At 43.1% G+C, this 10,905-nt stretch overlaps 1 protein-coding gene across 2 annotated transcripts in view; it reads right to left on the reverse strand.

Moving 5' to 3' along the window:
• Positions 1-10,362, reverse strand: part of ELOVL7 (ELOVL fatty acid elongase 7) — a 92,152-nt gene extending 81,790 nt beyond the window's left edge. The window contains exon 1 of one of the 2 annotated variants that reach the window (XM_021077108.1): positions 10,150-10,362. The gene's annotated coding sequence lies outside the window, so the exon portion shown is untranslated. Of the gene's footprint in view, positions 1-9,416; positions 9,832-10,149 lie in introns of those variants that run through there. The other variant, XM_021077109.1, reaches the window with a different exon arrangement.

The raw sequence follows: 10,905 nt of genomic DNA on the forward strand, positions 1-10,905 counted from the left end.
CCATAAAAAATGAGTTATCAAGTACCAATATTAATTTGGAGTTCCCGTTGGGGCTCAGTGGAAATGAATCTGAATAGTAACCATGAGGTTGGGGTTCAATCCCTGGCCTCCCTCAGTGGGCTAGGATCTGGTGTTGCTGCAAGCTGTGGTGTTGGTTGCTGACGTGGCTAGGATCCCAAGTTGCTGTGGTGTAGGCAGGCAGCTGTAGCTCTGATTTGACTCCTAGCCTGGGAACTTACATATGCCATGGGTGCGACCCTAAAGAAAGAAAGAAAGGGAGTTCCCGTCGTGGCACAGTGGTTAACGAATCCGACTAGGAACCATGAGGTTGCGGGTTTGATCCCTGGCCTCGCTCGGTGTGTTAAGGATCCAGCGATGCTGTGAGCTGTGGTGTAGGTTGCAGATGCGGCTCAGATCCCGCGTTGCTGTGGCTCTGGTGTAGGCCGGTGACTACAGCTCAGATTAGACCCCTAGCCTGGGAACCTCCATATGCCCCGGGAGTGGCTCAAGAAAAAGGCAAAAAGACCAAAAAAAAAAAAAAAAAAAAAAATATATATATATATATATATATGTAATAAAAAGTAAAAAATAAAAATAAATAAAAAAGAAAGAAAGATCCTCTTCATAAGAACCTACTTGATAAATTCCTTTTACAATTCATTTCTCATGGAAGTAACACTACTTTACAAATTGATGCTTTATGTCAAAAAAAAATTAAAGTTGTGGAAACATTCTCTTTTTCACTATGAGCTCCCAGCTAATAGCTAAAATTTAATGTTCTGTTTACCACAACTATATCACCTAGATTTTCCCCATCTGTGCTTGGATCTCAATATATTTATTGTCGGCATTTCAAATATTTTTTTGGAAAAAAGTGGAATGTAAACCACATACTACCACATGTAATTGCTGCAACTCTCCTATTTCATAGGCATACTGTCTGCCCTCACCCATGCATGTTTCCTAAAGATGAGAAAACAGACTCTAAGGCCACACACACGTAAGTAGAATGGCAGGGTGTATACTCAGAATATCTGTATTCTAGACCCAGGTCTGCCAATCACCACCCAGGTGACTTCAGCAAAAAAAAAAATCACTTAATTTTCTTGGAGTCTCACATTTTTGTCTCTAAAATTGAGTTAAGGCACATATCACACAGGGTTGCAGTAAGAACCAAGATGATACATGCAAAGTTTTTTCGTGACACATAAAGGCAAAGAAGGACAAGGAGGAGAAACAGCAGCAGCGCATACTTGCCTGTTAGTAAGGAAATGGCTAACAACCCACCCTTGCTCTGTCTACTAATGAAATGAAGATCACAGATTGAGGTTTGAGGTTCTCACTGTGATGCAACGGGATTGGCAGCATCTTGGGAGTGCTGGGACACAGGTTCGATCCCCGGCCTGACACAGTCGGTTAAGGATCCGGCGTTGCCACAGCTGTGGCTTAGTTTGAGACTGTGGCTCAGATCTGATCCCTGGCCTGGGAGCTCTATGTGCCTCAGGGAACCTCCCCTCCCCGCAAAAAACTGAGATTTGACAGGTTTTTAGGGAGTACCCAGCAAAGCAGTAAGCACCAGCTCTCTCGTGATGTCACCCCTAGCCAGCCCCGCAGGTACTACCTCCATGACATTCCCAGGCAGCCATCTAAAGGGGAAGAACTTGGGCTAAGGACTGAGAATGAGGATGTGGGGTGGGGTGGAAGGCTAGATGAGATAGCATGGCTTGGGCTGGACAGTTTAGCCACATTTGCTAAGATAATGTATTCTTTTTTACACTTTCAGTTGTGGTTCAGGGTTAGATCTTATCAGGATAAGGTACATCATGGCATTGCCTTGCGTTTCACTTTTCCCACCTATAATCCTTGCCCTTTCTCTGATAAACAGTTGTGTCCACAGGACTAATCAATGCTGTTACTTACAGACAAGGATGGGGTGTGGCAATTTATGAGCTTCAAAAATTCAGAAGTGACACCATATTCAGAGTTAAGGTTAACAAAGAGAAATCATTAACGAGTTAGAAAAACAAGTGAACGCTATTCAGAACTGGTTTCTGGTCCCATCATATTAAATAAGCTTGCCAAATGACCTGGTTTTGCTAGGCCTCAGTTTTCCCATCTGTAAAAGAGGAAGCAGATCTGCAGCACCTGTAAGGTCCTTTCTAGCTCAAAACACTTTAATATGTCTTTAAAAAGACATGCTCCTATGAACCTGAAGCTAATACAACACTGTAAATCAACAATACCCCCGGAGTTCCCATCATGGCTCAGTGGTTAAGGAATCCAACTAGGAACCATGAGGTTGCGGGTTCGATCCCTGGTCTTGCTCAGTGGGTTAAGGATCCGGCATTGCCATGAGCTGTGGTGTAGCTCACAGACACAGCTCCAATCTGGCGTTGCTGTGGCTGTGGTGTAGGCCAGCGGCTACAGCTCTGATTAGACCCCTAGCCTGGGAACCTCCGTATGCCATGGGAGCAGCCCTAGAAAAGGCAAAAAGACAAAAAAAAAAAAAAAAAAAAAAACAATTAAAAAAAAAGACATGCTCAGACTCAGCAAAAGTTTGACTTCTTTGCCCCTTAGGTGGGATAACCCTAAAGTGTACCCCAGTGGGAAGGAGGACCAGACACCCAGAGTGGTAGTAGTGCCAGCTTTATGAACACATCCTGTACTGGCTGCTTCTTTCCCATCTCTACTGTCTAGGATCACCTCTCAAACAGCTTACAAGAAAGGAAAAAAAAAGACCTATGTTACAAATTCAGATTAAAAGTACCACATTATAAAGTGGTAAGAGCATGGGCACATGTGTATTAGAGCTCAGACTGAATTGGGTCTGACTTCCAGTGCTGTTTCTAACCAAGCGATCCTGGGCAAGTTACTCAACTTATATATGCATGTTTCCTTGCCTATGAAATGGAAACAATATCACCTTGTAGTGCTTTTGTGAAGATTAAATGAAATAAGGCATGTGGAGAATTTATCACAGTGCCTGGCATATAGTAAGTGCTCAGTAAATAAAATGTACTTTATACATTTTATTATAATAAAATGTATTTTTTTTTTTTGTCTTTTTGCCTTTTCTAGGGCTGCTCCCGCAGCATATGGAGGTTCCCAGGCTAGGGGTCTAATCAGAGCTGTAGCCACCAGCCTACAGCAACGCGGTATCCGAGCCACATCTGCAACCTACACCAGAGCTCACGGCAATGCCGGATCCTTAACCCACTCAGCAAGATCAGGGATTGAACCCACAACCTCATGGTTCCTAGTTGGATTCGTTAACCACTGTGCCAGGACGGGAACTCCATAAAATGTACTTTTATTTTTCTCATTTTATGAGTTTGGTCTTTTTTCAACAAATAACTAATTTGTTGAAATGCTTCAGAAAACAATTACTATACCTCTATAATTAATATTAGAATCTAGAGTAATTTACACTTTGCCCAATTCAACGTGTCAGCTTAATAGCACTAAAAAATTTACCAATTTTAATAGAGTCTAGCTAATGCTATCCTCTATATTTCTGCCTTCAATCTTTATGGAAGTCATTTAAGGGAGGCAAGAACTAGCTCTAGATTCTACACATTGGTTTACATTATTAAAATAAACTTATGTTATATGGATACTAAAAATCTAATTTGAAATAAATACGTTAAGCAGTTGTGTACCATTAACATGGTATGCTAAACAAAGGGAAAAAAAATCTACATGCACTCTGCTTTTTACATTCCAAATGGCAAACTTTCACTTGTCTTTACTAATGTGGTGCATAAAATAACTACAGAGGCAAAGGTTCTGAAGGCTTACTATGCCACAGCATAAATTGTTACAGGCAGACTTAACAGCAGCAGCAATTTTGACTGGTTCTGGTTGGTTAATCAAAAAAACATATTTAAAGAATCAAAAAATTATGTACACACCACAAACATTTACTTTACCTTAAGACACATAAGCATGCATTCATTCCCCAATTTTCCAAAGTAGCTGCAAGATTTTCCTTGAGAAAGAATTCCTCCCTAACATTTTTCTCATGTAAACCCTACTCAGGATTTATTTTCTACAATTTCCACTTATAAAGTTCTAAGTGAAAACTCTAAAAAACAAAAACAGAACAATTTGTAAAGCAAGTTCAGGATTTTATCGTTTAAGTTTTCACAATTTTTCTCTTCTATTCTTTACAGTTCTGATCACTTTTTTAGTCACTCACTTACATGGAATCTTTCCAAAGAATTCAACATTCCATTCACAGAAGCAATAATACTCTTTCCTTTTGCACTTATGTTTCATAGATATACACCCATTTAAACTATCTAATCACAATAACAAGCATTAACTAGCACCAACACGTTTGCAATAAACACAACCAGAGACCCAGACGACGGTGCAGTGAGCAGGCTACAAGGAGCCTGTGTCACCAGGCCTGGGAAGCATTTGGTCTGCTTTAGGGGGAAATGAAGAGCTTGGGCTCATAGGGTCAACTGGTTAGATGTGAAGAAGATTGTCCTTATATTAGGATGAACCATGTGCAACTGCCAATATCCAATTATTTTTTTCCTAGAGAAATGGCAATTGCATATGTTCGACCTAAATATTTCTATTCTTAATTTTAAAAATATTTAATGTTCACTATTACATTTATTGCCCTTTTTTTCTCCCCTTGAACAATGAATAGTGGCTCTCACAACTTTATTTTTAAAATGCCACATTTGCTCAGGAACAAGCTATTCAATAATCAGTACTTTGGTTTCCTAAAAATGTGATTTCTACCTTCTTTCTTCAGGTTAAAGTTATTCTTAGAATTTCAAAGAAATTCTTCAAAGGCTGAAGGTATAAGCATGTGCCTTCTAGCAAACTAAAAGATTAACAGCAGAGGGATTCAAATGTGAGGTTGGCATTAATTTGTTTGCTTCTGAGACAAATCTTTTTGGCTGGAAGAGGCACTGTATTTAGATGAGGACAACTAGCTAAATCCTCTAGTTCTAGTTCTCACATTTCTACCACTGGCCCTAAACTCTAAATCAGGTTTAGTTTATGGTTATCCTTATGCCCTCACAAAACTATCATTAGATATCACAGCCCAAATACCTCTTATACTCTCTAAATTGTTAGCTCATGGTTAGTATGAAGTGTGGGAAGAGCCTATAAACACTATAACTTTACCTGGGTTTAAATCCTAGCTATGCACTTCTAAATGTTCCCTGATTGAGAATCCTTTCTGCTTCTTCACTTACACACCTTTCTTGATTTTTCTGCACCCAGCTGTGCTGTGAGGATTCTGGTGTAGACCTTGCTAGCTTCAGAGGAGTGGTGAGAAAACACACAGAAAGCGCCTTTTTTTGCAACCAAGACCGATACCTAAAAGATGCCCAAACATTTCACCTCTTGATTGTCAATAAAAGGGTAAACACTTAAATGCAGGCTACAGCATTCTGTAAATGTGTGGCACAAGATCATTTTCTACTCCCAAACTAATTACAAAAACTAAGCATAATCAAGATATCTACTGTAAACAGTGAAGGTAGCTCTCCTTTCCTCAGAGACAGAAAGGAGATAAAGCCAGAAAGGTGAAGCTGCAATTGCCTGAGGGGTGCTTTTAAAATACAAATCTTGGCAGAGCTTCCTTGCCTGCCGGCTTGCATCTCTCACAAGTGTTCTATCCTAATAAATCTGTTTCTTGCCTATCAAAAAAAAAAAAAAATTACAAATCTTAACAGGTCCCTTCCCTTTTTAAAGGTCTCCAAAGGCTCCCCACTGTCTGTAGGGTACAATACAAAATCTTTACTAGATCAAACTAGGTTCTCATTAGCTCAGCCCTGTGTGCCTAGGCAACCTCCTATGCAGTGTTTATAACATTCCCAATTCTCTGAACATACCTGCATTCTCTCAGCCTGAATTTGATTTCCTGCCCTCATCCTATTTTTCTGCTGCCCCACCTTCCACTTTTTCTTCTTTCACTTCAGCAAGCCAATTCTGCCTTACTCTGCTTGGCTTTCCCAATACTCTGTTTCAATCACATTCACACTGTACTGTCTTTCCCTCCCTTGAACCCTCACAGGCCTAGATGGGCTTCAGCAACCTGCTGACCACTGCCTGATGCAAAACTGACACTCAAATGTTTGTTGAATATGCAACCTCTGAAACTCCCAATGGTGACTAGGTTTGGCTCTACACCTTATACTAGAGGGAACAAAGGAGGTAGGCTGCTGGTGCTCAAGACATATGGTTGCTTCTCCAAGTGGACGAAGACATGTCTTAAAAAATCTGTCTTTAACATGGCAGATTTATGAGTTATATGTTACATGGCAACTTTATTCATCTGAATAATGGCCTGTTTAGAAATATTTATCACTAACAAAAAAAGGATAATTTTACTTTTCAAGGCAGTAACTTGTGCTTTTAATATATCCAAATCAATTAGGAGTTACTAAAAATCTCAATTACGAAAAGACTAATCTTATAAAGTGCTAAATTTGCATGAGTGTTTAGCTTTTTCATAACGTGTGAGTGGTCCAAGTTGGATGAGTCACAGAAATATATCAAAGATATATCTAATATATATAGAAATAGATTTAAGATATATCTAAGATACATTTCTCTCTAAAAATATTGTTTATGGCATGCTTCTTTCCATGCTATATGGTGTGTTTTATTAAAATTCAAGATTAGTTCTCAGTCTAACATGCTATTATATATACAAAGGCTCCAAGATTGTTTGATAAATAGCTATTCTTCCATATTCTAAAGTCGATGTTTGTATGTATAGTGCACCAGGGAGAATAAACAATGAAACAAATTAGAAAAAAGCCCTATTTCTTCAACTTGATCAGAAATTCTCTGAGGACAGAGGTTGTTTTTTTTTTTTTTTTAATGTAATTCCAATGTCTAGCATAAAGAAGCAAACCTCAATTTGTAAAATGACATATTTGCCAAGGTAAACATCACTGTAACCTGAGTTGTTTATAACTACTGCTAGTATTTCTGTTCAATAGTGGATTAGTTAAGAAAATTATGTTATAATTATTGGAAATATAATCCAAACAATAGCAGTTTGGAAATTCTATAAGATGAAAAATGCTTACTATGACTACAGGAAAAATACAAAATACTCAAATCCTATATGTAGTATGATGTAGGAAAATATACATAGAAAAATGGAAAGAGGCAAAGGTAAAACCAAAAAATATTTATTGTGGTAGAATCATGCTCAGGGGGTCAAAACTCTCCTCTTGGCTCTCTAACCTCACCATTTTAGTCCTCCTTCCAGTTTTCATTTCCCCTCACCTCGAACCTCCCCAAACATAACCAATTCTTCCTTGATAATGCCTCTCAGATTAGTTCGGGCCCACATTACCTTGTGTCAAGGCTTTGAGAAAAGATTCCCATTTGGCCTTTCTGCAGTCTCATCCAACTATCATATCTACTGCCAGAACAAGACAGTCATTCTATTGCTAAATATATCCGCTGTGGTAATCTCTTATTTATGTTTTATGCATTTTTATGCATGTTTCTATTTTTCAAGAAACTAGGTTTTTGCTTGTAACTCATGGTGGTTTCATATCTTGTTTTGCAAGGTTCTCTTTGGTTCTCTACCAATTCGGCCCCACTTCATTACACTTCTTTTTTTTTTTTTTTTTTTTTTTTTTTTTTTTGTCTTTTCTAGGGCTGCACCCATGGCATATGGAGGTTTCCAGGCTAGGGGGTCCAATCAGAGCTGCAGCCACCGGCCTATGCCACAGCCACAGCCACAGTAACACCAGATCCGAGATGAATCTGCAACCTACACCACAGCTCACAGCAATGCCAGATCCCCAGCCTACTGGGTGAGGCCAGGGATCAAACCCACAACCTTATGGTTCCTAGTTGGATTTGTTAACCACTGAGCCACGACTGGAACTCCCATTATATTTCTAAATGGAATGTTTAGCCAGGATGGCCAGATTCCTGTCTGCAGCAAAAGAGATGGCAGAGACTTTCCACGCTTCCTCTACAATGCCTGCCAGCTCCTCCATGTCTACCAGTGTAAACTCCCTAACCTCCTCTAAAACTTGGCTTAAAATTTTCAGAAAGTTTTCCAGCATCATTCAACCCACTCCATTTGTGCTCCCTTAATTCATTTTGCACCATATTCTGCAAACACACATCAAGCAACTATTAATCATAAGGCGCAAAGAGTCACTTTCCTAAGTTGTTTACAACCTTTCTGTGAACACCAAACATTTAGGAAAGAAGTCAACCAACAGTAAAGTAATGATATAAGTGTTAAGTGAATGTTCAGAAGTGGGGAAGAGGGAGACTGAGTAAGAGAAGAAGGTGAAGGGGGTAAGATTGACAAAGGCTAGAAGGAAGAGACAAAGTAAAAGTTTAATAGAGATTTCAAGACTGAGAGAAACGTGAAGCTGAGTTGTGCACCTGGGTGCCTAGTCTAAAGGGAGGGAGGCTGACATAAATGATCTTAACTAGAAATGCTTTGGGACAAGTTCAAATGGAAAGTTTTGCTATGCACTAACAGACACTACATGCTACACTAAAAGTGAAGAAGATACATGGAAAGTAGCAGCCATAACAGAAGTAACAAAGTTCTGTGTGAAAACAAACAAAACACACAAACAAAAAACTAAATGAGTACAAAGTTATAGAAGAAGGGAAAGAGGGACCTTGAGAATGGGAGCCTGGTCGGTGAAGCATGAAACAGCACAGGACTCTGGGAAAGTAAGGAGGAAGAAAGGAACTCCAGGTGAGGCAGTAAACACAGTGGTCAACAGCCCCAGTGCTAGACCAGAACTCCCTGAGTTGCAATCCCCTTCAGCTATTAGTGTCTCTTGGGCAAGTTCCTGTGTCTCAAGCTTCCTCATCTGTAAAATGAGGATAATGTTATCATTTATCCCATAGGATTGCTGCAAGGATTAAAAGAGTTGATACAAGTTCACTGATGCAAGAACAGTGCCCGGCAGGGAAGCACTCGATAAAGGCCTGCCACTGCGGGGAGAAGATTTAACTTTTAGTGACCTTGATGGGGCAACAATTTCTGGCCAGCAGTAGGAGCAGAAACTACAAAGTAAGAGAATTAACAAGTAAGTGATTGATAAGAAGGCAGAGGCAACCACAAAGTATATTCACGACTCTTTCACAGCAGTTAAAAGCGAGGAGTCCATAAAGAGTAACCTGCGAGTATAGGGTTAAGTGAAAACGCTTTTCGAGGGGATATCTTAGCAAGAGGAAAAAGGCTTGGCTCGCCAAAACTATTCTTCAGTCGGTGTGGGACTTGTTTTCCCAACCACACAGCGAGCTGGACAGAGTAGACACCAAATCCTTCCTGTCCCAGCTTCCCCCCCAGGGAGCACGAAAGAGCGCTCTCTCGGCATCCGGTAAGTTTGAATCAGCGCTGGCTGATTAGGGGGTAAGGCCCATTTCCTAACCACCGATACCTTGGGAGATGAAACAACAGGCTTTCCGATTTCCATCTCCGGCACGACCTGCTCTACCGCTCTGTACTCATCACTCTCAAGCGGCCGCCGCCGGGACAGGATGCAGTTCGAGAAGCCAGAGACAGCGCCCCGCTGCAAGAGCAGCGCCCCAAGTTCATTCCAGCCTTGAGGACACAAAAGCGCCCCAGAAAAAAAAGTAACAGAAAGAAAGGGGCTTGGGGATTTGGAGGGATGGCGAGCGAGGCCAGATCCCAGAGCTGGGAAAGTGACCCCGACGGTCAAGGTCGAGCAGGTCCCTCTCTCAGTCCCACAGGCGAGCACCTTTGCCCTCCCACCCGGAACAGCAGGGCCGCATCCCAAGGGAGCGCTCGCTGGAGGCTCAAAGCCCCGGGGCGGCTGGGACCGCCGTCCCCTTGGGATGCTGGGATCCGCGGGGTCTCCCCCGGAGGGCGCAGGTGAGCGCGGCGGCCCCGCCCTCCAGCGGGAAGGGCCCCAGCCCGGGGAACCCGCAGTCGGTGCGGCGGGCACTTGAGAAGCGCCCCCCAGAGTCCAGACAGGGCCTGGCCGGGCTCTCCAGTCTTCGGGACCCGGATCTCGCTCCTCGCGCGCCGCGCCCGAGTTCTTTTCACCCGGCCACCCCCGAATCCCAGCCCCCGGGGTCTCTCTCCTTCCATCGCCTCTCCGACCCGGAAAAGTTCGGCCCCAAACCACCTACTGGGAGCCCCGTACTCACCCGGCGGAGAGTGGAGCCGAATCCCCGGACACGGGAGCAGAGGGCGGCGGCGGGCTGCGGCGCGAGCTTGGAGCTCCTCACAGCGGCCCCTGCTGCCCCGGCCGCAGACCAAGCTGGAAAAGAGGCGGAGGCCGCCGGGGTGTCACCTGCCCGCTCTCCCACCCCGCCGCGTGACGCCACGCAGCGCCGCCCCCTGCCCGCCCGCCCGCCGCCTCTGCAGCCAGGTACCCGCGAGGGCCGCGGGGAGGAGCCCGCCGCCCGCCGGGAGGGAGCGGCCGGGAAGAGCGCGCGGCCTCGGTTGCCCCACCTCCGCCTAGCTGGAAGCCCTGTGACTCGGTGCGCGGCTGGGACAGGGGACCCAAGACCGATTGGAGAGATCCGTTCTGGCCTCTGGAGTAATTACATTGCCTTCTGAGCACAAATGCTATCACCTCAGGTCATCTCGAGCCTTAACATAGTGTGAAAACTGTCGTCATGCATGACTCAGGATTGAGTTGTAGAAAAATCTGAGGCCGGTGGGGGAGAGCGAGAAAAAAGAGGTTCTTGGTCCTGAAAAGGCTATTCAGAAGGTTAACTCATTATCTAAAATGGAGGTCAGACCCAACAGCGGCTGTAAGCGTAATTTGGATCAGCTCCGTCCTCTGCTTATTAAAAACTGGAGAATTGCCGCAAATATTGCGGAGCGAAGGGGACTTTTAGAGCAATGAAGAGCAAATTGTATATAATCTAAGTTAACTTTTTTGCTCTGGTTAGTAA

This window comes from Sus scrofa, chromosome 16, assembly GCF_000003025.6.
Source record: "Sus scrofa isolate TJ Tabasco breed Duroc chromosome 16, Sscrofa11.1, whole genome shotgun sequence".
Lineage (NCBI taxonomy): Eukaryota > Metazoa > Chordata > Mammalia > Artiodactyla > Suidae > Sus > Sus scrofa.